The 25535-nt window shown below is 47.1% G+C and overlaps 2 long non-coding RNA genes across 3 annotated transcripts in view; one reads left to right on the forward strand and one right to left on the reverse strand.

Moving 5' to 3' along the window:
* The window catches only part of LOC135388484 (uncharacterized), a 33432-nt gene extending 31479 nt beyond the window's left edge, over positions 1-1953 (forward strand). For both annotated transcript variants that reach the window (XR_010421412.1, XR_010421411.1), the window contains 2 exons: positions 1604-1731; positions 1805-1953. This is a non-coding gene — a long non-coding RNA (uncharacterized LOC135388484). The remainder of the gene's footprint in view (positions 1-1603; positions 1732-1804) is intronic.
* A 15274-nt stretch (positions 1954-17227) lies between these two features.
* On the reverse strand, positions 17228-24480 carry LOC135388485 (uncharacterized). Its single transcript, XR_010421413.1, has 5 exons — positions 19992-24480; positions 19760-19916; positions 19158-19279; positions 17792-17874; positions 17228-17585 (listed from the first exon to the last, which is right to left on the reverse strand). It is a non-coding gene; the product is annotated as an uncharacterized LOC135388485 (long non-coding RNA).
* Positions 24481-25535: the final 1055 nt, after the last annotated feature.

Consider the following 25535-nt stretch of genomic DNA (forward strand, 5'->3'; position numbering starts at 1 on the left):
TCCAGTTTGTCGTCGGCAATTGCACCGGTCACGGCAAAATTGAACATCTGACGGCTATCACTTTGGAGTTCTTGCCAGCGAACACGACGTTCACCCTACAACCCGTGGACAAGGGTATTCGATTCTTTCGCGCTTGTGGATGCGGACGTGCCCATTGTTGGTGCCACCATGGATGAGGAGGTCGTCTACATTGCGTTGGGTGCGAAAAGTCAAAACGAAGACTTGGAGGGCGGACCACGGGAAATTCTGTCGACTGCAGTAACAAATAATATACTTCGTCTTTTGCGCAACAAAGTCGAATGCGGTGGTGGCGACTTATACAGTGCCTGAAGAAACTGGAAGATGTGCTGTTACTGACCAGCAATACCACCCGGCAATATGAGGTTATGAGCTTTTTCTCGCCGCTATAAAGGTTTGGAAGACTGCTTTGCTCACTGTCGAAATTACTTGTTGTAACGCACTCCAATGCAATTTCCACGCAATTTTGGCCAAATTGCACCGTATTTATGGTGCTCCCGCTTTTATCGAAATACCGCTTATATTGAATTTTTCTGATCCCGACGACTTCGTTATAACGAGGGTCTACTGTACTGAACAGTTTCTTGTACACACTAATGATTGTTGAGTCGTAAGCTATTTGGGGTGATAGTCACCTGTGATGCCCCATATTATTCAATACGTACCAACAACCATGTTTGAAACTGTGAAAAGCTCACAGTATTCACATCATCATGGTGGGAATTAGCCAGAGTGCCACATCTCCTCACGTCTGCTCAATACTGAACTCTTGCAGGTTGAACAGGGACACTGAACAGTGACGTGCAAGCCCTTGTTTGTGGCCATTTGTGCATGGGGCATCCAACAACTGGAGACACCTCCCCTGCTGTTGGTGAAAACTGATGATATTCGATGATACACAGAAATGAGCACAGTCTTAGCTTTAAAAAGAGCAGCATTTTCTTGAACTTTCTGCTTGAATCGCAGTGCTTCACTAATTTCAAATAGGCGAAACTGGCAGACTTGCTGCATCGCGAGAAGATGCGGTGGTGAAAAGTGTGAAAGCACAGTGGTGTAGACTTGGGGAAGCTGCTGAAGTGTGCTTCTACCTTGTCTCTCATCACTGCATCATTTTCCTGTTTCATGGGTGAAAGCACCTTTATAGGGCAACTCAAGTAATCAATGAAAGATAGACTGTTTCAAAAATTGAGTTTGAATATTATCTAGTTGAAAATAAATGAAGCCCATGTGTAAAATATATTACGCCACCAGAAGCAGGGCCGTAGCGTTCTATTCGAGCGATACGAAGCCGAAACCTTATTGTCTTGGCATCTGCTAGGTACGTAAATAGGAAAAAACTATAACTATAAAACTATACTTGTTCTGCCAAGGGGTGCACCAATCTGATGTATGCGGTACAGAAGCGTTCAGTTTAGCAGGCAAAATGTCATTTAAGAGGACACCTTGTTGCTGCATCTGCTCAAGGCTCTGTACCACACGGACTTAGGCTTGCGAGTTCTGTGTCGATTATGTACCTGCTGCTACGCAGCATTCGCGACCTTGTACCGCTTATGTACCCGATGCCACAGGACCTCCTTTGTTTCAGGTGGTACACGTGTGGCACGCAACTGGTATAGGCTTTAGAGAGGTTCCTCTCTGTAACGCTGCTTCGTATGTTGCTGCTGCGCAGGTGGCTTCATCCGTCCTGTCATCATCTACACAGTCATATGCCAGGTTCTTTGCCCTCTCTAGATTGGCTAGCAGCTTTCTTTTCTCATGGCTAATTGCATCTTTTTGTTAACGGCAGATCTCCAACAGGCAAAGCAGCAAAGCAGATTGTGGAGCTGAAATTGTGTCATCACAGTCACAGGGATCTAGTGGTGTACAGGGTACACATGTCATCTGTATGTCTATGTCTGTATGTCTTCCTGCAAGGAACAAGAGATTTCATTTTCACATCTTGTGTGCAGTATCTCAAATCCTGCGCCTTCAGCTATGAAGATCGCACAAAAGTGTTTGCACAGAAGCTTGTCCTTGATAAAGTCCATATAAAGCTTGGGGCTGCGAAATTAAGAGTGTAGGATGCGTCGGCAAGTTGCTGAGATTTCACTGAGAAAACTCCTTCTTTCGTTGTTTCTCAGTCTAGTATCTCAGAAACAAAGCCCTCTCCAAGCATAAGTCTGCATTACATACTCTCCTACATCTGGAGGTCTGTTGTGTAGGAACTGCGGAGCACATGCATTCTGCTAGAGGAGGACTCTGATTAAGCCTGTTAAGATCCTTCGTACACAGTAGGTCTTCAGGTATTGCCTTTTCAGCTGCTTGTTTTGGGTTTCAGTAGCCTTGTTTGTTGATATTGGGAGGTCTGACCTAAAGCACAAAACCCATTCACTGTGTTGCCGAGGAAGACACAGCAAGTGAAAAGTGCGAACAACAAACGAAGGTTTATTCCACTTACAACAATCTGCAGGGAAGATAGCGCTCTGCTGCACACCAAGACCAGGAAGAAAAGGCCCCACATCCACCAAATGTTCATCTTTTAACCCTTCCTCAGGCAAGAACGCCCATCTCCCACACACGTGACTTACGGTGTCATACACAGAAAGGTGCACTCTGCCGTTGCCTTATCAAAGTCCAATAAGCGGTGAAAATGTTCCTCACAACCGGAAGGTGACTGTTCTTTAAGCAGCAGGGGTTTGTCTGCCGCTTATTCAAAGTTCCCACATCCTCTTCTACTGTTGGAGCCTTTGCTATGTGCCGTAGAAGGCCCAGTGCTTCCTTGTTTTTGATGCAGTTCTCCTTCCTTCTTCACCGCCGTTCCCATGTGTTTTCCCGATGGAAGTCAGAGGGCTATGTGGGACCCCAGGAACGTTGCAGTGATCCCCCCCCCCCCTAATTTTTTTTCAGCTAAGCTATAGTTCACCATCCAGTATTTTGGGTTAAGTTGGGACACCCGCCCTGAAACACATAAAGGGCCTCCCCTATGCACTGTGCTGTTGTGAACTCTACAATGGATGTCTGTATGATGCATATGCAATAGGTGTTCGCGTGCAACAAGTAAGAACAGCGGCAGGGTGTACTCTGTCGTTTTGTTAGTATCATCTAAGCAGATAACTGAGTCTGTGTGCCTTTCTATGACAGGCTTTGTAAAACTTGACTGATAGCAGAAACGTACTGTCTCTGCACTCTTCCAGTACAGAGCATGTAGGGTTGTCTGCTTCGGACACTTCAGTGAACTTCACTGGTGCTTCATTTGCTAGCATCCAGTACGATTTGAGCTGAATGATGTATTTATTATTAAAGCCTTCGACAAAGTGCATTGTATTTGCTTGATCCACGAAGCTGAACCTTTCTTGCTGTAGTGCATTCTGAATATGATTTGCCATGTCCTTACTGGTTGGGTTAAACACTCTTGATGAGTCTGGTAGATTATGAGATTCTGGGAAGAGGACATCCTCCACAAAGAACGTTATGCACTGTTTCACCTCTTTCAGGGATTCGATTCCTTCTCGTACCAGTTCATGAACTCGTTTAATTACTTGCTTGGTTACTGGCTGAGCATAGCTCAGAGCTGGCCTAAAGTTACGATTGGTGTGATGGCTTTTCAGAAATATTGCCATGTAGAAACGGTGTTCTCGTATCTATCCTTTAGTCGGTTTTTCATTATTGTCTTGACAAAACCAATTCCTTTTTACGAACTATAGGACCTCCATCTGTATATTGACTCTATGTATTTTGTTTGATCAACAATAAACTCTGATTGATTGATTGATTGATTGAAACTGAGCTGCAAGCTCCGGGGATGTAAAAAAATTATCAGCTGCCACTTTGTAGCCCTTCATCTCTGGATGTATGCTGCTCATGGAAATAGCATCACCGCCTAGCCCGAATCTCTAATTCTTCTCCGCTTGGCCTAGATACGGGTCAAGATTATACAAAATGCCCGATGACCCTACCTGGCCCGAGTTTTATTCATGGGCATGTAAAATTTTACACCACATCTGCTGGTGAAGCCAATCAGTATTTCATCCACACTTTGAAAACCTTCTGGCTCAATCTTTGAACAGCTTCCCTGGGCCTGATTTTCCATCCTTTGTCCTTTTTCATATCGTCAGTTGCATTGATGCAAAGTCAAGGAACTGTATGATGCTGTCAAAGCAGATCCTGGACATGATGTCTGCGAGAATATCACAGCAAGGACATGTCTCTCGGTAACATCTGACGCTCGGCGTCTGGATGAGTCCCATCATCACATACATCTTGATAAACTGCTCTACTTCTGCAGCAGTTATGTTCAGTGACTTGCACATTGTATGAGAACTCCGCTCATTTGTTTCTTTTACCACATTGCCTACCATCTCAGCTGTGACAGCCGACTTGAAGTAGGCAAGTGGGGACACCGCTGATGGGGGTTTTGAAAATGTCTCTGTGAATGATTGTAAGTAGCAGTCCAGCAGCTGCTTCCTCCAATGTCCTCTGTCCGTGGACCCTAAAGCACAAGCACTATCACCACACCAGCTTTCATTGTCATCATCAGATTCGTCAGATCAGTTCAAGACCTGATCTGCGTTGTTGTCCGAGACAACAGCCTGCACATACTCTTCGTCTGTCACCACTGAGATCACTTTGTGAGATGAGGGGAGCAAGCCGAGGCGAGCACGAAGATATCAACACTTTAGTACCCAATGGTGGTACATGATGGCTGAGATGGGGCACGGCGAAACAGGGGTTAGCGAGGTACCGGCACAGGTACCTGCATGGTTGCACATGTCATTTTGCTGCGCATACTTACAGTTCGTGCACGTAGCTCTTCTGGTAGCAGCGGATCAGAGCCGTATATTAAAAGGGAGTATGGCCATTAATGGGTCATGCCAAGCTCCACTCACTTTTTCAGCTCTCTGACCAATCGAGTGTTGAAATATGAGACGCTATCAATCAACCTATCCTCACTATTTGCCCCCCTCTCCAACATGGGCAGCACATTTTGGGTGCTGATGCATTCCTTCCCCCCAGCAACTGGATTTTGATGAAAGTCGTAAGCTCTGGTAACATGGCGATGGCACAGACCAGCCAAGAGAGAGGCCAGCAGCTCCCGTGCTTCCCGGTTTTGTTCGCTTTCGTGCCGACGACCGACGTGCGGGACCGACGGTAGCGACAGTCGTGACAACTTGCCCCGCCGATGAAGAGGAAGCCAAGGCTGACGTGACTCTGGAGTGGCCTGATGGTGGAGATGTTTTACCCAATGGAGCGGTAAGGACCAGGGCCTGAAGGTGGCGGCTTGGACAGTGTCCAATCGATGACCAGAAGGAAATCCATGCATGATGCCTCCAAATGTTGTTGGGGTTGTGAACACTGCGTGAGCAAACGGATGCAGACAAACCACCAAAGCGCCCCAAGCAGCTCAGGCGAGGCCTAGCCTATACCTTTCAATTGAACCAGGATATGCAAAGAAGAAAAGGTGTCCTATCCTTAATCCCATGAAGGCAAAGTACGTATCAAATCAACAACAACAACAACAACTTTATTTTCGGCCTTGGAGAGTGGGGAGTTTCATCGCAACAGGCGATACTCTACCCCATTGCTGGGTGGAATGGGGGGAATAAAATAACGAGCCCCTTCACAATAACGAGCGAAGTCCGATGGTGTCCAGAAATGTCAGAAGAGCTTTGAGCGCAGAGCGTTGCTGGGCTGGATTGGGCCAGGGACCAAGCAATTTCGGTAGGGAGAAAGGGCGAGAGTCCAGCTGACGAAGAGACTCGGAGAGTGTGGTTCGGGAAGGTTCATAGTGAGGGCAATGAAGAAGAATGTGCTCCAGATCCTCAAGAGCACCACAGTGGCAGCAGGTGGGAGAATCAGTTTGTCTCAAGCGGTAACGCCACTGAGCTGTAAAGGCCACATCGAGGCGCATGCGGTGGATTAATGCAGCATCCTGACGGGATGTGTTTCGTGGCATGCGGAAAGCGAGCGTGGGATCAACTCTGTTCAACATAGAGGGGGGAAGAATGTCGGTATCAAATCAGAATATCAAGAACGATACCCAAAATAGTAACCAAAGTGTGAACTGCGCTTTTATATACAAAAATCCAACAATGTGCAGTAGTTCTGATACACCATAGCAAACGAAGGGAAGAGTGAGAGAATGAAAGAAAGATTCTGAAAATGAAAGAGTATTCCAAAAATGAACTCATACTGCGCGGCTGAGAGCATCAGCGTTGCCATTTTCTTTGCCTTTACGGTAGTGAACATTGAAGTTATATTGTTGAAGAATGATACTCCATCGTAAAAGTCTAGAGATTTTGTTTGACATTTGGTATAGTCAAGTGAGAGGAAAGTGGTCTGTCTCGACTGTAAACCTCGTTCCGTACATGTAACAACTAAGTTTTTGAATGGCCCATACAATGCAAGCACATTCCTTTTCGGATGCACAATATGCCTGTTCACGTAGAGTTAGTTTTCTACTTATGTATACGACGGAGTGTTCTCTTCCAGCTTCGTTCCTTTGGCAAAGCACCGCACCTATACCTCTGTCACTTGCATCACACTGAATGATGAAAGGACGTGCGAAGTCTGGGGCCCATGTGCTCCTACTCCATCCGTGCTGAAGGTGCAGCTATGCGTGATGTACCTAGTAATTTAGCAGCTGTGGGGTTGCTGTGAGCCACGCCATTGAGTCCATTCGACGGCTCGTACGAGGCAAGTGGTTCCAAAACCATGGAACCAGTGAGAACCGGGATTGGTTCCATACCCTGGCGTCTTCAAGGAGATACGCTCTGTAGCCTCTCTTCTCTATCACCCTCAACGGTCTAGAGTAGCCAGGCTGTCCTTTTCGTACGTGGTGTGGCAATTTAATTCTTACATATTGTCCAGCTCTGAAAACTCTTGCCTTGGCTCCCCTTTTCATGTCTGTGTAGAATTTCTGGTACTGTTACTTCACAGAGACAGTTCTCCTTGCTTCTTCCACGGCATTAGGTGGACACTTCGGCAGCCTTATCCCAACAGTGTGAGTGGAAGTCCGTATCTTCCGTCCATGTAGCAAAACAGATGGTGCCATTCCAGTGGTACCCTGTGGCGTAGAACGATATGCCTGTAAAAATGCCAACACCGCTGTCCTGATTGATGCATGTTGCAGCAACGCTGTCTGCACAACATTCTTAAACGTCCCGTTTAGTCGTTCCACAAGTCCATTTCCTTGAGGATAATATACTGAAGAAAACTTGTGTTGAATTCCACGGCGAGTTAGGAATTGTTGAAACTCTGTAGACCGAAATTGTGATCCATTGTCCGAAACGATCTCACATGGATATCCCTCACGGCTAAAAACACTTTGGAGGAGGGTAGTTTCATTTATAATCGACAGATGCCCGCCGGTCACATTTTTATTTTTTCCCGGGAAAATTACATGTTATTCTTTGGCCGAAAGTAAGCGAAACGAGCTGGACCGCGGGTCTGTGCGATATCCCGTTCTCCTGCTGGAGGGGGTTAAAGAAAGCGCACATTTTTCCGGGCTAATTTTTTTCCAAGTTTGCGGCGTTGTATCTCTGGAACCGGACGTCGCCCTCAGACGGCAATTTTTGTCACCATAGAAGGGGTGCATGCGTCTTACTTAAGCTAAAAAAAAGTTGTGGAAAATGGCCGAAACATATCGGGAACAATTCCCGAAAGCGCTCCGAACTGCATTTGTCGCGCAAATTTGCGGGGTTGTTGCAGAGCCGCCACAAGTCCGACGTCAATGAAACTGATATTGGATAAGCTCATTTTTTGCTCTTTCGTGTGGTATGCGGTTTGTCACGTTATGGTCATTCACAATTTTTGGTACGGCGCTCTAAATGAGAGGGCCTGCGAAAGAATCGGGTTTTTGTGGAGCGTTTTTCTCAAAAACCCCAGCTTCAAATTTGTTAATACAGTCGACCCCCGTTTATCCGGACGGTGCCGTTCCCGGCGAAATCGTCCGGATACCGGGGCATCCGGATAAATGAAACGACCGAATAGAAACGTCCTACAGAGCAAGGTTTAATTAAAACACAGAAATCTCGTCAATGACAGCTGTTACATATTAGTGTAGGCACTCGATTCCTGCAAACTTTTGCTAATTGCATGGAGTTGAGCCACGCTGTTGCGCTGCTCGAAGAATGTCAATGCGGACGCAAAGTGTCAATGTCGGAGCCTTGTATCTCACTGGTGTCATCGGCACCGTCTTGCTGCACATCATCGGAGGCAACAGCAGCAATTACACTGTCGTCAGTCATAGCTGCACACGCGCCATCATCCTCATCAACGTCAACATAGTCAGAAATCGCAGCATCATGTATGGCAGTCGCAGTGAGCCTCTGCATCAGGGATCGCAGCTCAGCTGGAGGAATGTCTTCATCCGCCAACGGGCCTGTGATGTCGTGTGATGTGGCACGTTTTGGGGAGACCCATCGTCATGGTCATTAAAGGATGGAATGTGGAATGAAGGTGGTGGCTGCATGATTGGGACGACACCACAGGCTATCCATTTTGGCGACGAGGATGGGATTCGAACCCACGCGGGCATCGCCCATTGGACTGAGTTAAACCATAAATGCGTCTTCGACGTTTCAGAACTTTCCTTCTTGGGACACGTTGTTAATTGTCAAGGACTGTTACCGCAGGCATCTGCAATTGAGGCTCTGCAATGCGCTCCCGCCCCAACAGACTTGAAGTCTCTACGTTCTTTTCTTGGATTAGCAGGGTATTATTCGAAATTTATTTCGCACTACGCTGAACTGGTGGAACCGATGCGAGAACTCCTTCGAGACTCCAAGCCATTCATATGGACGTCAAGTGCGGATGAAAGTTTCAAGAAAGTGAAGTCGGTGCTCAGCTCCTGTCCAGTCCTCCACATGTTTGACCCACGACTCCCTGTGATCGTGGCGACGGATGCTTCGTCTTACGGACTGGGCGCCGTCTTGCAGCAACTTAAAGGGGACCAGGTTCGCACAGTTGCGTTTGCTTCTCGCACGTTGTCTCCCCTGGAGAGGAAGTATTCGGTTGGAGAATGTGAAGCGCTTGCTTGCCTGTGGGCATGCGAGCGCTGGCATGTCTACCTTTGGGGACGCCCGTTTACTCTGCGTACAGACCATCAAGCGTTAGTGACGCTTCTTGGGGCCCAAGGTACAGGCCACAGACCTCTTCGAATTTCCAGATGGTCTGCGAGGCTACTTTACTACAACTTCAAAGTGGAATACAAGAAGGGAGCAGAAAACTACGTAGCGGACGCTCTATCCCGGCTACCGTTACCATCACAGCAAGAATTGGAAGAGGAGATAGTGTGCACCGTCTCCAATCCGATCACCAAGGGAGAGCTCCAAGATGCTACTCGACTCGATCCTGAAGCCAGTGCAGTTATCAACGCACTTGAAGGAGGCTCGTGGCCACCGCGTGCTGAGATGTCTCGAAGCATGACCCCGTATCACCGTTTTCGAGACGAGCTTTCTGTTGTAGATGGACTGCTGTACCGTGGAGAACGCATCGTTGTTCCGCAGGCGTTAACATCTAAGATTCTCACTCTCGCGCACGAAACCCATCCGGGAATTGTGCGGACAAAGCAGAGACTCCGGGATCTCTACTGGTGGCCTGGAATGGACGCACAAGCTGAAAAGATGGTGCGTGACTGCTCTACCTGTCAATCCGCTGACAAGTCTGCCAGGACAGCGCCTTCACCTTTACACCCGGTCCCATTTCCGGCCAAGCCATGGGCAAAGTTAGGTGTAGACATCGTCGGACCGTTGGAGGACTGCCCTCACTCCTGTCGCTACGCCATTACCCTAATTGACTACCATAGCAAGTGGCCGGAGGTTTCGTTTGCATCAACTGTAACAACCGCCACAGTAGAAACGTTTCTCCGGCATGTTTTCAGTCGCGAGGGTTTTCCTGAAGAACTAGTCACTGACAATGGCCCGCAATTTGTTTCAGCAGAATTTAAAAAATTTCTTCAAGATCGTGGCATTCGTCAAACGACAGTTTCAGTGTACTACCCACAAGCAAATGGCCAAGTGGAGCGTTTCAATCGTGTTTTCAAGGACGTCATTCAAGTTGCAAAACTTCGTAACAAGGACGTGAAATCAGCAGTTCTCGAGTACCTCACCGTATATAGAAGTACCCCTCATGCTACCACGGGTGTTTCACCGTCAGTTCTCCTTCACGGCAGGGCCATACGAACTCGCCTAAATGTGGTGGGACTTGAAGGGCAGTCAGTCGACGTGGACATGCCGAAAGTCCGGCAGCGGGTGGAGTGTAAGCAGTCAAAGCAGAAGTTATACACTGACTCTAAACGATCTGCTAAGTGTCGAATATTCACTCCCGGTACCTACGTTCGAGTGCGCCTGCCTGGTCGACGAAAGAAGGGGCATCCGAATTTTTCGCCGCCGTTGAAGATAATTGCTCCACGAGGACCACTTTCCTATCTGTTGGAGGATGGCAAAGTATGGCACTCGTCCAAATTTACGAAACACCACGGCGCAGAGAGGTTACCTGCCCAGCGTATGGAGGAGCAGAAGGAACAGCCGTTCATCACTAGCTCTTGGTGGGCAATCACCGAGCAAGCTTCTTCACATCCTCCGCTTGTGCCAGAAGTGCCAGCCCCCGGCACTGTTCAGGAACAAGAACAAGGGCCACAACTTCGACGGAGCAAACGCCAACGTACCGCACCCGAGCGCTACCCGGACACTAGAAAGCCGTAGCAACTATTTGTGTTGGGTTGAGTGAACTTTCGTGTCTCTGAACTTTGTTTGTATTTTTGTTCGCACCAAGGACGGACCTCAATTTTTTTTTACGGAGGGGGATGTGTGATGTCGTGTGATGTGGCACGTTTTGGGGAGACCCATCGTCATGGTCATTAAAGGATGGAATGTGGAATGAAGGTGGTGGCTGCATGATTGGGACGACACCACAGGGCCGTAAGCAGCAGGCCCTCGGGTTGGAGTTTTCCCCTCTAGAACCGGACAGTTGCTCGAGATATTTCCAAATGACTGGACTGGTCAACGTGACCCAACGCACACAAAGAGAAAAGGGGGTCATCGTGCACAGTTGTCTCCCCTACGGAGGAATGTAGGTCCCTGACGTGTGACGGGAATAACCCCAACACAGCGAAAAGGGTGACGAAGCGGGGTCAGCGTCTCCTCTTACTCACCGTAGTCCGGATAACCGAAGTTGGATTACAAGAATTTTCGCCTTTCGTTCCCTGAAATTCTTGTCCGAGTCCGGAAGCTGAAGTCCGGATAAACGAGAACAAAATACATGGAAGAAAATCCGTTCCCGTGCCTTTTGTCCGGATACCGCGGGATCCGGATAAATGAAGTCCGGATAAACGGGGGTCGACTGTATTTAGTGTGTACATAGCTTAAACATCCATCTTTTACCGCGTAAAATAAAAAGTCTGCTTATTTGACTCCTAGGGTGCGCGCGAAATATTTTAACTCGCATACTCGCGCGCTCTCCGCGGAAGGCTAAGCGAACGGAGAGTATGCTTCCCTTTTCGGCTGCGCTTTTCTAAAAAAAAAAAAAAAAAAGAACAGCTCGACATCGGCAGATATTTTTTTCAACCCGCGAATTGTTTTAGCGTGTCTAGTAAATGACTTCAGAAAAGTGATACGAGCACACAAGTTTAATGCATGACATTTCAAGACAAAAAGGTAAGAGAAAAGATAGTTATCTAATAAGCTAGTAATTAGTAGATATAGTCTTATTTATAGATGCTTACATACATTGTCACCCTCTCTTGCCCATGTGTAGCAAGAGCGGAGCTTCGGAACAGGGCGTACGACTGACCACTCGTTTGACTTCTTTGCTTCTCGAAAAGCATCAACGTCCCCACATGAAAGGTATAAAAGAATAATCCTTTGAAGTTTTGGCTGTAATTTCCCGACAAGATCTTTTGCTGTTTGGATAGCTTCTGATGGAGCCGACCGAAGGTTGTGGAGTGAAGCAGTGTGCTTGACGACACCACCGATCCCGTCACAGGCATTTTTACCATGGCCAGGTGCACTGAACAGCCACTTCGTAACATGACGAGTTCTCTGTAGCTCGTAGAACTGGAATCGTTTTTTGAAGTGCGCGGTGGCGCCATCCGATACGTAAGAACATGTACTGTACAAGGGTCCAGTCTCATCCATGTGGTCGTCAATTTTTCTGATTGCCAGAAGTGTCAAAGCTGTGTCGCGCTGCATGTCGTCTGACACAACGGCGAAACACTTGGAACCGGAGAATGTGCTTACCACGCAGGTAAATATTGTACAAGGACCGTTCTCGGCTCTGTCCAGGCTGGCTCTTTATGAGCGTTCAAAATATACGTCCGTTTTCTAGTAGAAGGAATCAGTCGATGACCACACTCCCACGCTTGGTTACGTGGAGGGAAAAAGGTAAGGGCAAGCAACCGCAACCTTGCCTCCCGTTCTCACGCTTCCTCATGAAGGCACTCACCTTGAAAGGATTAACCTTCAGTGCCATGCGACGGGAAACATACTTGTCCTTCATTTGCCGCATCACTAGTGGTACCTACATTTGCCTTTTGTCGGCACTTGTGAACGATGTTTCGACCATGCAATATGCGTACGGTACAGCTCTGAAAAAATGAAAGAAAGAAAGAGTGAGAGAGAGCGCGGTTTTGTGTACCTGTTGAACAGCCCAGAGCTTACAGTGGGGACGACGTTGAAAAACAATTCGCGGGCTCTGTAGGAAGCAAATAAGCAGAAATTAAATTTTGTAATGTGAGAGAAGAGTGTCAACACTGTGTTTGAAAAAAATATCTGCCGATGTCGAGCTGTTTCTTTCTTTTTTTTTTTTTTTTTTAGAAAAGCGCAGCCGAAAAGGGAAGCATACTCTCCGTTCGCTTAGCCTTCCGCGGAGAGCGCGCGAGTATGCAAGTTAAAATATTTCGCGCGCACCCTAGGAGTCAAATAGGCAGACTTTTTATTTTACGCGGTAAAAGATGGATGTTTAAGCTATGTACACACTAAATATTAACAAATTTGAAGCTGGGGTTTTTGAGAAAAACGCTCCCCAAAAACCCGATTCTTTCGCAGGCCCTCTCGTTTAGAGCGCCGTACCAAAAATTGTGAATGACCATAACGTGACAAACCGCATACCACACGAAAGAGCAAAAAATGAGCTTTCATCCAATATCAGTTTCATTGACGTCGGACTTGTGGCGGCTCTGCAACAACCCCGCAAATTTGCGCGACAAATGCAGTTCGGAGCGTTTTCGGGAATTTCTCCCGATATGTTTCGGCCATTTTCCACAACTTTTTTTTAGCTTAAGTGAGACGCATGCACCCCTTCTATGGTGAAAAAAATTGCCGTCTGAGGGCCATGTCCGGTTCCAGAGATACAACGCCGCAAACTTGGAAAAAATTTAGCCCGGAAAAATGTGCGCTTTTTTTAACCCCCTCCAGAAGGAGAACGGGATATCGCACAGACCTGCGGTCCAGCTCGTTTCGCTTATTTTCGGCCAAAGAATAACATGTAATTTTCCCGGGAAAAAATAAAAATATGACCGGCGGGCATCTGTCGATTATAAATGAAACTACCCAGGAACGAAATTACAGTACTTCCAGTGACAGTATTTCCAAAACACACTTCTGGCCATCTGCTAAAGTAATCGATAAGGGTAATAGCAAAACGGCACGACAAAGGCGCACAGTTTTTGCTGATTTATCAACCCTTTGACAGATTCCGCAAGCACGAATGATGGCTTCCACATCAGCGTCCATACGTGGCCACCAATAAATATCCCTGAGCCGTTTGCAACGCACCATGCCTTGGTGTGCTTCGTGTGCCAGTTCCAGTAGCTGATGACATAACACTTTCGGTGGGATAATTCGTTCCCCACGCATTAGCATACTGTCCACCAGGGAGAGCTCATTTCGTACATTCCAAAATGGCTTAAGCTCGTCGCTCACCGCACTCTTCCTTTCTGGCCACCCTTCCTCAATCAAACGGCTCACTTGCTGAAGTTCCAAGTCTTTCGTGCTTTCTTGCTGTAACTCTTGCTTCTCTATGGGCGCTGTGATGAGACAAATCTTTTCCTCAGCCTCCATCTCATCTTGAATCGGCAGTCTGGATAATGCATCCGCGATGAAATTATCAAAGCCCTTCTTATATTGTACTACAAACGAGTACCGCAAAAGTCTCGAAGCCCATCGTACAATTCGACAAGGTCGGTGCCCTGACCCTTGCGTTGTCAGTAACGATACCAATGCCTGGTGATGTGTCAGCAATGTAAATACAAATGGCATACAAATACAAAAAAAAAAAAAATGGCATAAATACAAATGCCATCTTTCGCAGGCCCATACAGCAGCTAGAGCCTCACGTTCGGATGCGGAGTACTTCCGTTCTGCTGCTCATGAAGTTCTAGATGCAAAAGCAACTGTATTAATGTCATCTCCATCCACCTGCTGTAACACTGCTCCTAGTCCTTGTCCTGAAGCATCCGTAGTTACTACAACTGGTAACCTGGGGTTAAAGACGGATAGCGTAGGCTTCGACGACAGGATCTTCTTTATCCTGGTGAAGCTCCGTTCTGCCGCTTCATCCCACGCGAATGCAGACTTTCCTCGCAGCATCCTTCTGAGCGGTTCCGCTTCATCCGCGAAATTTTCAATAAACTTGGCGTAAAAGCCGGCAAGTCCCAGGAATGAACGCAATGACGAAAAGTCTTTAGGTGCAGGTAGCCGCAACACAGCATCAACGTTTAATAGCAATGGTAGAATTCCTTGAGCATTAACCAAGTGTCCAACAAATGAAAGTTCTGGTACGTCAAAGACACACTTGTTGTTCAACTTAAGTCCAACGGCTGAAATGCGGCTAAACACAGCTCGCAGGTTCCTGTGATGTTCTTCACGAGTACCAGCAAAAACATCATCATCATCTAAATAACATAGTACACCGCTACACCCTTTTAAAACATTAGTCATCATTTTCTGGAAAGCGGAAGGTGCTGAGGCCAAACCAAAACAAACACGCTTAAATCTAAACAACCCTTCATGTGTTATAAAGGCCGTGAGATCTCTGCTGTCCTCACTCAATAGTACTTGATGATATGCCGATTTTAAGTCTAACTTTGAAAACCATTTAGCACCTACTAGAGATACCAGCAGTTCATCGATGCTGGGCAAAGGGAAACAGTCAGCAATCACAGCTTGGTTTGGTGCTCTCAGATCCACACAAAGACGAATAGTACCGTTTTTCTCCTTTGCAACTACAATTGGTGACACCCACACAGACGCGTCCTCTCGTTCCACTACATCGTCGTCCAGAAGACGCTGTAGTTCCCGAGAAACTTCATCGTGCACAGAAAAGGGTAAACGGCGTAGTTTTGCCAGCACCGGTTTCACATTATCACACAGTTTCACCTTGTGGACGTAGCCCCGTGCTAACCCTAAGCCGTCAGTAAACAGGTGCTGAAATTCTTGTTGTAGTTCTTTTGGCATTACCGGCAGGGCAACAGATGTTTGTAAGCAGCGTAAAGCAGGGCTCACACTATTGTGTTTCAATGCGTACGTACGGCTGCGTGCGTACACGTACGTACAGACCATTCCGCTAGACTGTTCACATACATGCGGGCACAGAAAGCGTTGGCCAATGAGCGCCTTGCATCACTTCCGTTTGTGACAAGCAAAAATGGCGGAATGCTTGGGAGCCGCGTCTCAGTGCGATGTGACAGAAAGCGAGGACTCCAATGAAAGCCTATCAAACAAGGCTCTTGAATGTGTCACGGCATATTTAGAACATGCTGATGCAGTTGACTGGGCACTCGTTGCACAGTTTGCCTTGGCAGCATTGCTTTTGGAGCAGCGCGGACGAAGACGAGTCTGGGTCAGAGATCTGCTGGTGCCGCGGCATCAGTTTGGTGAATTTCACCACCTCGTGCGAGACATGCGCCAAGGTGACGGTCAAGACTTCTTTGACTATTTCCGGATGTCGAAAGAGAGGTATGGTTATTAGCGCGCACACATTTCTTTTCGGACTTGCATTTCGTTGGATACGATACTTATATGCTGGTTTTCATTCGAGGTTCGACCACTTGCTGTCACTGGTTGGTCCTCTGATCGAGAGACAGAATACATCGTTCCGGCAATCAATATCGCCGGCTGAAAGACTCTGTTTAACACTGAGGTGAGCATGAGTTGTTCATATTATTCTACGTGCATCAGTATGTGTATTCATACGTATTTTGTCTTGTACACATTTCATTCAGCCTAATGTTATATTGTACAATGATTGTTAAAGATACCTGGCACACGGATCATCGCAAAGGTTATGTGCAACGAACTACCGTATCGGGAGGTCCACAGCCAGCATTGTCATCCGGGAGACCTGTGAAGCTATCATGACTGCCCTGCAACCTATCTACCTGCCAGTATGTTACAATTACACTACTACTATTTAAAATTGTACCCCATTTATCAGTAGCATTACACCAAGCACCTTCAATTACAGACACCATCCAAGGATGCTCTCACAAAGATAACAGAAGATTTCTGGGCTTTGTTGAACTTTCCAAATTGTTTTGGCGCAATGGATGGCAAACCTGTAGTAATCCAAGCCCCTGCAAAATGTTCTTCTTGCAACCTGTGACGCAACATACAAATTCACTATGGTTGATGTGGGAGAGTGTGGGTCGAATAGTGATGGAGGCATCTTCCGCAACAGCTACATATGTGATCTGTTGAACGACTGTGAGAAACTGCCTGGCCCACAGTGCCTTTTGGGAACATCTGTAAGCATGCCTTGGGTCCTACTAGGCGATGAGGCATTCCCGCTAATGAAGAACCTAATGCGGCCATACCGTGGGAGACAAGGATTATGGAAAATGCTTTTGGGATTCTCTCGAGCCACTGGAGAATTTACCGACAGCCCATCAATGCCTCCCTCGAGACAGTGAATCCTATTGTGTATGCCACTGTCTGTTTGCACAACTATCTAAGGACCTGTGACGAAACAGAAGGAAGGCATATGTACTGCCCTCCAGGGTATTCAGATTATGAAAATGTGTCTGGCAGCGCGCACATGGGACAATGGCAACAGAGTGTGACTAGTGGTGATGCATTGAGGGACATGCAGAAAGTCGGGTCCAATATGCATTCGAGATCTGCAAAAGAGGTCCGTGACACACTTGCACAGTATTTCTGCTCTGCATCTGGTGAACTGTCATGGCAGTATAGAGTAGTGCTGAGGGGCTCACGTGTTGATTGAGACTGCAACTGGCTACGAACAAGTGAAGCAACATGAATGATTTAATTCGCTCATTCATCAAATTTGAGATCGAACAAGACATTCTGCATTTGCATGTATGCTAGACGCTTTTTTTTTTCACTTCCAAGGACCGTAGTCTGTTCCGAAGAGTTTCTTCGTCATCCATGTCCAAATGAGGTCTGGTGCACCGTCCCCCAAGTTGCATATTTTCCCGTTGCCTGTGTCAATATCGAAGCGAGGCTTTCCTCAGATGCTTTCCTTTTCTTCGGCGCTGGTCTTGCGGCTGGGGGTGTCATCTCGAAGCTTTGCAGCTCTTGGCTGCGTAGCTGAGAAAATGTCTGAGATGGCAGAAAGGGGCCATCCATACTGTCCTGTGACCAATAAGTGTGAAGATGTTAAATACAAGGCTACTTAGCTATGTAGTGTAGGCTTTAGTTCATCACACTTCATTCCACCATCCCTCATTGTATTGTTGCTGCTATAGTTAGGATGCTGGGGCTTTAAGCTACACAAAAGGTATTTGAAAAAACTAGACGTGCCTTACAACACTGTAATACTACAATAGCGCTCTACATACCTGGCTTGAACAAGCCTCAGGCGTGCTGCCCTCCTCTTCAATGTTGCTGTCCATGTGACTCTCCACACAAGAGAGCAACAGCCCTGCAATTACAGCGCATTATGTGTTTTCTATGACAAGCACAGCTTTCATGGCATATGCATCAGCTTTCCTTTGAGAAAAAGGGACACATAATAATTCAGATGATGTGAATGCACTATTTATTTTACTTATGAAATAAGTAGAGAAGTAAGAAGTCCGGAGTCCCTCAAGGCTCTGTATTGGGTCCTATCCTGTTTTTGATGTACATCAACGATTTACCTGACTCTGTTCAATCAACAATCAGGTTGTATGCAGATGATTGTATTATTTACCAAAGTATCAAATCAGTAAGGGATTGCGAGATTCTTCAATCTGACCTGGATAGTCTTTACTCGTGGTGTTCTAAATGGCTTATGGAAATCAATGACGATAAATCTAAATGCATGACAGTCACTTCTCTGACAGCCCCATATATGTACACATACACAGCTCCGCATTCATCACTGCAAAGAACCTCTGCGTATAAATATCTCGGTGTCACTATAACAAGCGACCTCACCGAGACCTCACACATGAACTCCATCGTGATCCAAGCAAATAAATCATTAGGCTTTATTAAGCGTCGCCTGCACCTGGCCTCACCTGAAACGAATTATCCCGCTTACACAACCTTAGTCTGGCCACAGCTGGAATATGCCTCTACAATCTGGAACCCATCCCAACATCTCTTAAACGATAAAGTCGAATCTGTACAGAACACAGCAGCACGGTTTACTGTTCGTGATTATCACCGTTTTTCCAGTCTCTCTGCCATTAAAGCCCAACTCTCTCTTAGTCCTTTGATTACCAGACGAAAGGTATCAGGCCTGGCGTTCTTTCATAAGTTATATTACGGTCACCCCCTTCCCCACCCCCGTTACTGCCAACCCCCTCACAAGTTATTTCCACGACTTGATCACCCGTACAAAGTACTTGCTCTACCTACGTGAACTGAAAAATTCCTCTACTCTCCACACCAGCTGATGGTATCAAACTGGAATGACCTTCCTGCCCACATAGCATCAGACCGAAATATATCATCATTTATTTCCAATTGCTATGATCATTTTCAAACAAATGAATTTGAAAGTATTGGGGCGGATATATTTAATGGCATAAAGAAGGGGGAGGGAAAGGTTACCACCAACACGGCAGCTTATTATTCCTATTCAAAACCAAATGAAATTAATGTAGATGAAAGACAGGTGACAAACTACACTGTTGTCGGCAGTAACAGCATTAGCCTTTTGCTGCTGACTGGCATGGCATGGCCATCATAACTTTCCTATGCATTACGTATACTCACTAGACACTTCATTGTCTCTTGACGGTGTATGCACAACTTCTCCATTTGGGTAAGGGGCAGGCTGTGGTTGCTGCCTGGACACAGCTGATGTGGAGGAACAAGGAGCAGGGAGCTTCTTGGTCCTGAAAGCAGAATAAGGTGGATTAATTACCTGTGAGCATAGTAATATCATGCTAGTGCATTTGGGGAGCAGAATTGAGGGTTTTGAATTCAGATGATATGAGATTAATCTTTAATTTCATTGTGCTCACTTGTTTCTGATGTGTAATGGCATGGCAATGTCCACGCTTTATTATGGCAGTTGCATAATAACGCATGTGCAGTAAGGTAAATGAAAATACTTTACACAGCGTGGATTGAGCATTTCTTATCTCCGTAATACAGCAAGCCAATAACTCAACAGAAAGGAAAGGATAACGGTAGCTGTATAAGATCACTTTGCCCGTTTGCAGTTTTAACCACCGCACAAATATGTTGTCCACTTCGGCTTTCGAAATCTTTTCACGACGTATATGCCCCTCCGCAACGCATGTGATATACACGATACATGCTGTACATATACAACATTGCCCAGCTGCACAATACATTGATTGATTCCTTACCTGCGCGGTCTGATAAATTCTTTTAAAAATTCGAGGCTCCTAAACAGTGGATTGGTAGACCTCCCCTGCGCCCATGCAGCTCCGCTTGGCTTCCGAGGCTCTCAGTTCCCGGGCGTACGGTCACGGATCCCTCTCCATAATTTCTGACAGTCGCACGCTGCAAGGAATAACAAGCGAAATTGTATTTTATAAACACACACGCACACACAAAACAAAGCAGAAGCCTACTTACCTGGCATTGACAGCGCACGACCGATGGACTCCCAAGAGTTATCGCGCTTGATTGTATCTTTATAATTTCTCCGGGAGTTGTCATAGAGCCACTGGCGCTTGTCCACCTCGATGCAGATGAGCTCGTGTGTCCGAAACGTTGTGTCGCGCAAGCCATGCGTATCTTTTTGTGGATTCTCCACTCGCTCCACACAAACATCCATGTTTACGGCAGCCATGTTGAAACAGAGAATAGAGGAGGAGAATCAGCAGGATAGAAGCGCGCATGTCCAGAACGCGGCTTCGTGATTGGTTTTCTCCTTGCGGGTTGAAGCGTGCCACAGGGGTAACACAAACCCGCCATTGTTGTAACTACCCGCAAGCGGGTGCTTTTGGCAACACTGCCATCTTGTCCTGGTCGCACGTCATAGAAAACGTCATTTTGAGGTCATGTGACTTTGTTTACGTGTCGTTTTGCCGCTTACCGACATATTTTCACCGTCATAGGCCTGTACGGCTGGCCAGAGGGCGCGAGTGCGCATTGCTTTCAGAGACGCCTGTGGCAGTTTTGTGCAACTCTGCTAAGTACACGGCAGGTCCCCCAAACTCACCTTGGAAAAGCGTGCAACGAAGAAGGCCGCCACTAGATACCCCACTGTTGCCGTTCCGGATCACTTCAGCGCGCCAAGTTTAGCGGCAAAATGTTTTTGTTGTTTCTGCGAATGAATCTAGTCTTTATATGTCCAAATAAAACGCGTATAACAACTTTCTCTGTCGTGTTTCACTTTTTGGTCCCGTTTTTAAACGTGTTGAGCGATTGGAAGGATCTAGTGCACGGCTGCGTGCATCACATAGCGTACCTGTCGTACCAGGCGCCGCAGGCCCCGCAGGCGCTGCAGTCGTCCATTTCTCCTTCGGTGACTTGGCCTGGCTTGGATTGTGCTTCAACTGGATCTTTAGCGCGCTACAATCCACGCAAGCCAACGTCTGGTAACAATGGGGTATCTAAGGGCGGCCTCCGGCATTGCACGCATCGGGATAGGAACAAATACATAGGAAAATGGCGACCTTGGGGGACCTGGTACACGGTGTGCTGTTTGGCATAGCCACACAGTACTTCGTACGGCTGGGATATGCTTCGGCTCTCTTACTCGTTCTCTGAAGTGCGCGGGATTGACGTTTCTTTCTAGTTTTTTTCTCTAGTGAACATGTGGATAGTGAATGGCGAACTTGCGAGTAGAGCACCTGAGAAGTAGTTTTTGGGGGTGGGGTGGGGTGAGAACTTTGTTAGGAGTAGCAGAACAAATCGGGAGAAAAGTTCAATTTCTCCTTGTTTTTTTTCTTACAGACAAACAAACAAACAAAACGTTTTTTTTTTCTCTCCAGCAAATGTCAAGAAAGGGACGCTACTCGTCAAGCAATACGCAACATAGGAAGGGTTTTGTAATGTGAATGTGCAGGATGCAGCGGGATTAGCGGCATGATAGCAGTCTTGCCCCGCGGGTGGTTTTATAGGCTTAGCGCCGTATAGGCAATAGGAAATGTTAAAAGAGCCGCGTTTTTTTTTTCGAATTATCCACGGCGAATTAAACAAAAGCAAGGCTATGAGATGAAATTCTAGAGCATTATTCATCCTCTGATATGCGATTTGGCTCTGAGGGTCCCGCATAATTCATTTTATCAGCACTACAAACGCGGGAGTTTATCTTGGCGGACCCTGTATATGTCACAAGTCAGTATGTTCTCAATGTTTTATTTCACGTCTCTCAGCACCCCACTTCCGTGGAAGTTTAGCAGGCCTTGGTAGCATTTGCAGAGCAGTAGGACATTTAACACAGCTACGATTTTATGATCGGTGCCTGGAGGTTGACAAGGGCCCCACACACTTTCATTACTTTACCCATGTGGGGAATTAGGGCAAGCGGTACGCCGTTGTTCAAGACATTATACAGTTTCAACCTCTGAATTACACGCTCTACATGGATTCTTACTTGTGCTATGACAAGCGTAGAGTTCATGTCCTCTACAGAAAGCTGACCTCCCCCAGTGTTGAATGGTGGCATCAGGAGAACAGCTCCCTATTCCTCCATTATAGTTTTTATTGCTGGGAAATCCTTGTCGCTCATTACCAGGCAGAACATGTGTGAGAAAATCAGACTGCCTTGTTATGAGGGAATCTGAGTGCCGTCCCCCATAGGGCTCAGAAACAAACGCAATCATGCCATTGGGAATGATACCCACAAGCCACTTAAGAGTGTATCCCCCCTTATAGTGAGAATAAAGGTACTAATGTTGTTCCTACCAACGCTTGTGGCACGAACGGTAGTGATTAAGCGAAAAACTTGAACCATACACGTGCGACTGTAGCCGAAGCGAATACGAGTGTACTTAGCAGAGTTGCAAGACTGGCCCACCAGGGGAGAAAAGCAGCGCTGCCGTCGCCCCCCGAAACTCCAGCCGAACATGCCTATAACACAAAGAGATGACCATATTTTGCCAGCGTAAACTATGCGGTGCTTCTTCCGCAACATGGTAGCCCATTTCACCTCAGTTTACGTACATCACATCGGCTCGGTAAGTCTTAACGCGCGGTCGTCATCACATCTTTGGAAGCTGTCAACAATATGTGTATTGTGTAATATGTGTGCTTTATGTGTAAAACTGCGCGTTTTAATGCGGGATTATCGGATAAAAATAATTACCGTGATCGAAAAACATCCAAAACGTCGTCCAGAAACAACCGCATTGTTTACAAACGGTTTGGCCGCCGATCACGGGCGCCGCCATCTTTAAGGTCACGTGTGCCTTGACGTTTTCTGTGACGTGCGACCAGGACCTGTCCAGGATGCATTGCGTTCGCCCAGCACGCTTTCGTCTACGGAGCAATACATTGGAGGCCACCCCTGTGAAGCGTGCGTTGGAAAAAGTTGAGCTCAGACGAACTCCTTGCGTTCGACTGCGTAAGGTCTCATTCGCACCTGTTGCCACGGTAACCACCGTACGCAGCCGTACGCACGCATGGAAACGCACTAGTGTGTAGCTGAAGCGCAGCAACGCCGTCGCGGCCAAGCAGCGGAGCTCCCGTGTTCACCACACAAAACACAATTCTTGAAGAATGTTCCGCGTATGTCACCTCTGCTACGAAGAATCCTTCAATGGGAATACATTGCCTCGAAAAGTCAAGTAAACGCACAGAAGTTGACGTCAAAGGATGCTGAGTCGCGAAATGCTGGTACACTTCGTTCATTATGGACACGAGCCCGTGTCAACAAGAGCTTCCACGTCCCGTCCCTCAACCTGTAGCTTGACTCGAATATGTTGCGCTCTCGAGGAGCCTAGCTGTAGCACTATAGGCGATTCATCCTGTGGCTCTGTAATCTTCGGTACCATTGCATCTTGGAATCCGGCATTAGTAGTATGTCCACGCTCGTCCCTCGCTACTTGTCTACTGTCGGGTAAACTTGGTGGATACTCAACTTGATGCGATACGACTCGAACATCTCCAGCTGACCGACACATTTTTGCAAAGTGTCCAGTTTTCCCACAAGCCATGCAGGCTTGCCTTTTTGCCCGACACACACTGTCATTTGCCAAGTGGGCCTTAGATCCACACCGATAACATTTCAGTTCGGTCTTGAGATGCTTGCTAGTCCTTTGTTTACTTTTGACGCGCGCGCTTTCTTTATCTTTCGCAATACGGTACACCTGCTGATTATCTTCGGTCATCTCGGTCATATCTCTGGCTTCCGCAAAAGTTCTTTCCGTGTTTCGTCCAACTTCAATGGCGCGTTCAACAGTCAAACGCGACCCTTCCAACAACAGTCTTTCACGCAGGCCGGGAATTACAGTTCCTGCTACTATTTGGTCTCGTACCATATCGTCCTGTAGCATCCCGATGTCGCAATGGACGACTAAAATCCGAAGGTCTGTCACAAAGTCATGAATGCTCTCTCCGGGCCGTTGCTTACGTTGACGAAAACGGTGTCGCCCAGCAATTACATTTGGGGCATGTACGTAATGCGCGTCCAATGTGGCCATAGCAATGTCATAAACATTTGGCTTACATTTTTGCACTTGTCGGTTCTTTTGCTGTCTCATCTTCCGACGCCGCACTTCCTGACAATTGTAGCTCTGGAACAACTTCTGGTAGCGAAAAGTAGAAACGCTGCCCTTCGGTCCCAACCGAGTGCAGCAGTATGGCTTTACGTTGCTCCGCTGGAAGATCCTGAGCTCCCGAAGCACATAGGAACAGTTCAAAACGGCGTCGCCACTGCCCCCAAGGAATGTCTGGCTTGCCTGATTTCTCCAGAAACACTGGCGGTGGAGCCAGTCCAGCAAAACTTGCCGTTGTCGCCAGGCTCATTGTAAAAAGCAGCAACAGAAAAACCAGACGCACGGCGACCAGCCTTGTCTTATCCGAACGCATTGTCACACCGTTGCAGACACACCCCCATGGAATTTTCCATCGTCGCCAGCTTATCTGTAGTAGCCCAGGCTGAGTGCAGCGTAAGAACTCTTTATTGCATGTGACAATGGCCTATATACACATGGCGGATGACGACACGGATGATCACGATATCACTGTGGATACCACAATGAGGATGGGGCAGACAGGTGTCAAAGGTCCTTCTCACATATCTGCATGCCCTTGCTGAATAAAAGTACAGTGCAAGTGCAAACACACAGAGCTCTAGGCTGTGCTTTCTAGGGAGCGGTCGCTTTGTCTTTTCAGCTGTCTGTCTTGGCAGACGTTAGCATCTTAGCAGATGTTAGTCTGTCTTAGCAGATGCTTTGTTAGCTTCTGCTGTATTTGATAGTACATCTGCATTCTCTTGCAACAGAGTATTGTTTGACATCAAGTCCTGGATGACATTTTCTAGATTCGCTATTTTCCGCTTCATACGTTGCTGATTTTCTTGTAGGGCCTTGATTCTTTCTTTGCTCGCAATATGGTAGCTTTGTCTCGCTTCTTGTCAGGACACACACCTAAGAGAAATTCCTCCGTGTCGACGTCCATCATCCCCAGATCCAGGACCCCTCTACCACTCTTCCACTCTGGTACTTTCGATGCTTTATTTTGCACTTGTCAATCTCGATTGTGTGAACAAGTCCGCCGATTTTACCTTCGCGGCTTTTTGGGAGGGCGTCTACGCACACTGGTCAGCAATAAAAATGCCAATCAACGACAGTGTTCTCTGAAGTTGTCTGGCTGGGTATGATGGATAACTCCCACGCTGCGTCACTGAGTGACTTTCTTCTTGCAAAGCAGTATGTGAGCAGCACAACTTGCTCCGGCGGCATTTTGATATTCGCAAACCAGGTATTTGTTGCCATAGATTGCGAAAGGTGGCAGGAGGCTCGTGGACCCTCTGGCAACGGAATCTACCGAATCCGCGATGGCGGCCCCTTTGCCGTCAATTCTGCTCTGCAGAGGGGACAGTTGATTTCGTCCGGTAGCAGACCCTTGGATTGTAGCCATGCAATCGTTGTGGGAGTGTCGGAAAGCAGCTTTCCAAGAGAATGCAGGTTTATTCGTGCCATATTCGAAGATCGCGGGCGTACCGCC

The sequence above is a fragment of the Ornithodoros turicata genome, chromosome 3, assembly GCF_037126465.1.
Source record: "Ornithodoros turicata isolate Travis chromosome 3, ASM3712646v1, whole genome shotgun sequence".
In the NCBI taxonomy this organism is placed as follows: domain Eukaryota; kingdom Metazoa; phylum Arthropoda; class Arachnida; order Ixodida; family Argasidae; genus Ornithodoros; species Ornithodoros turicata.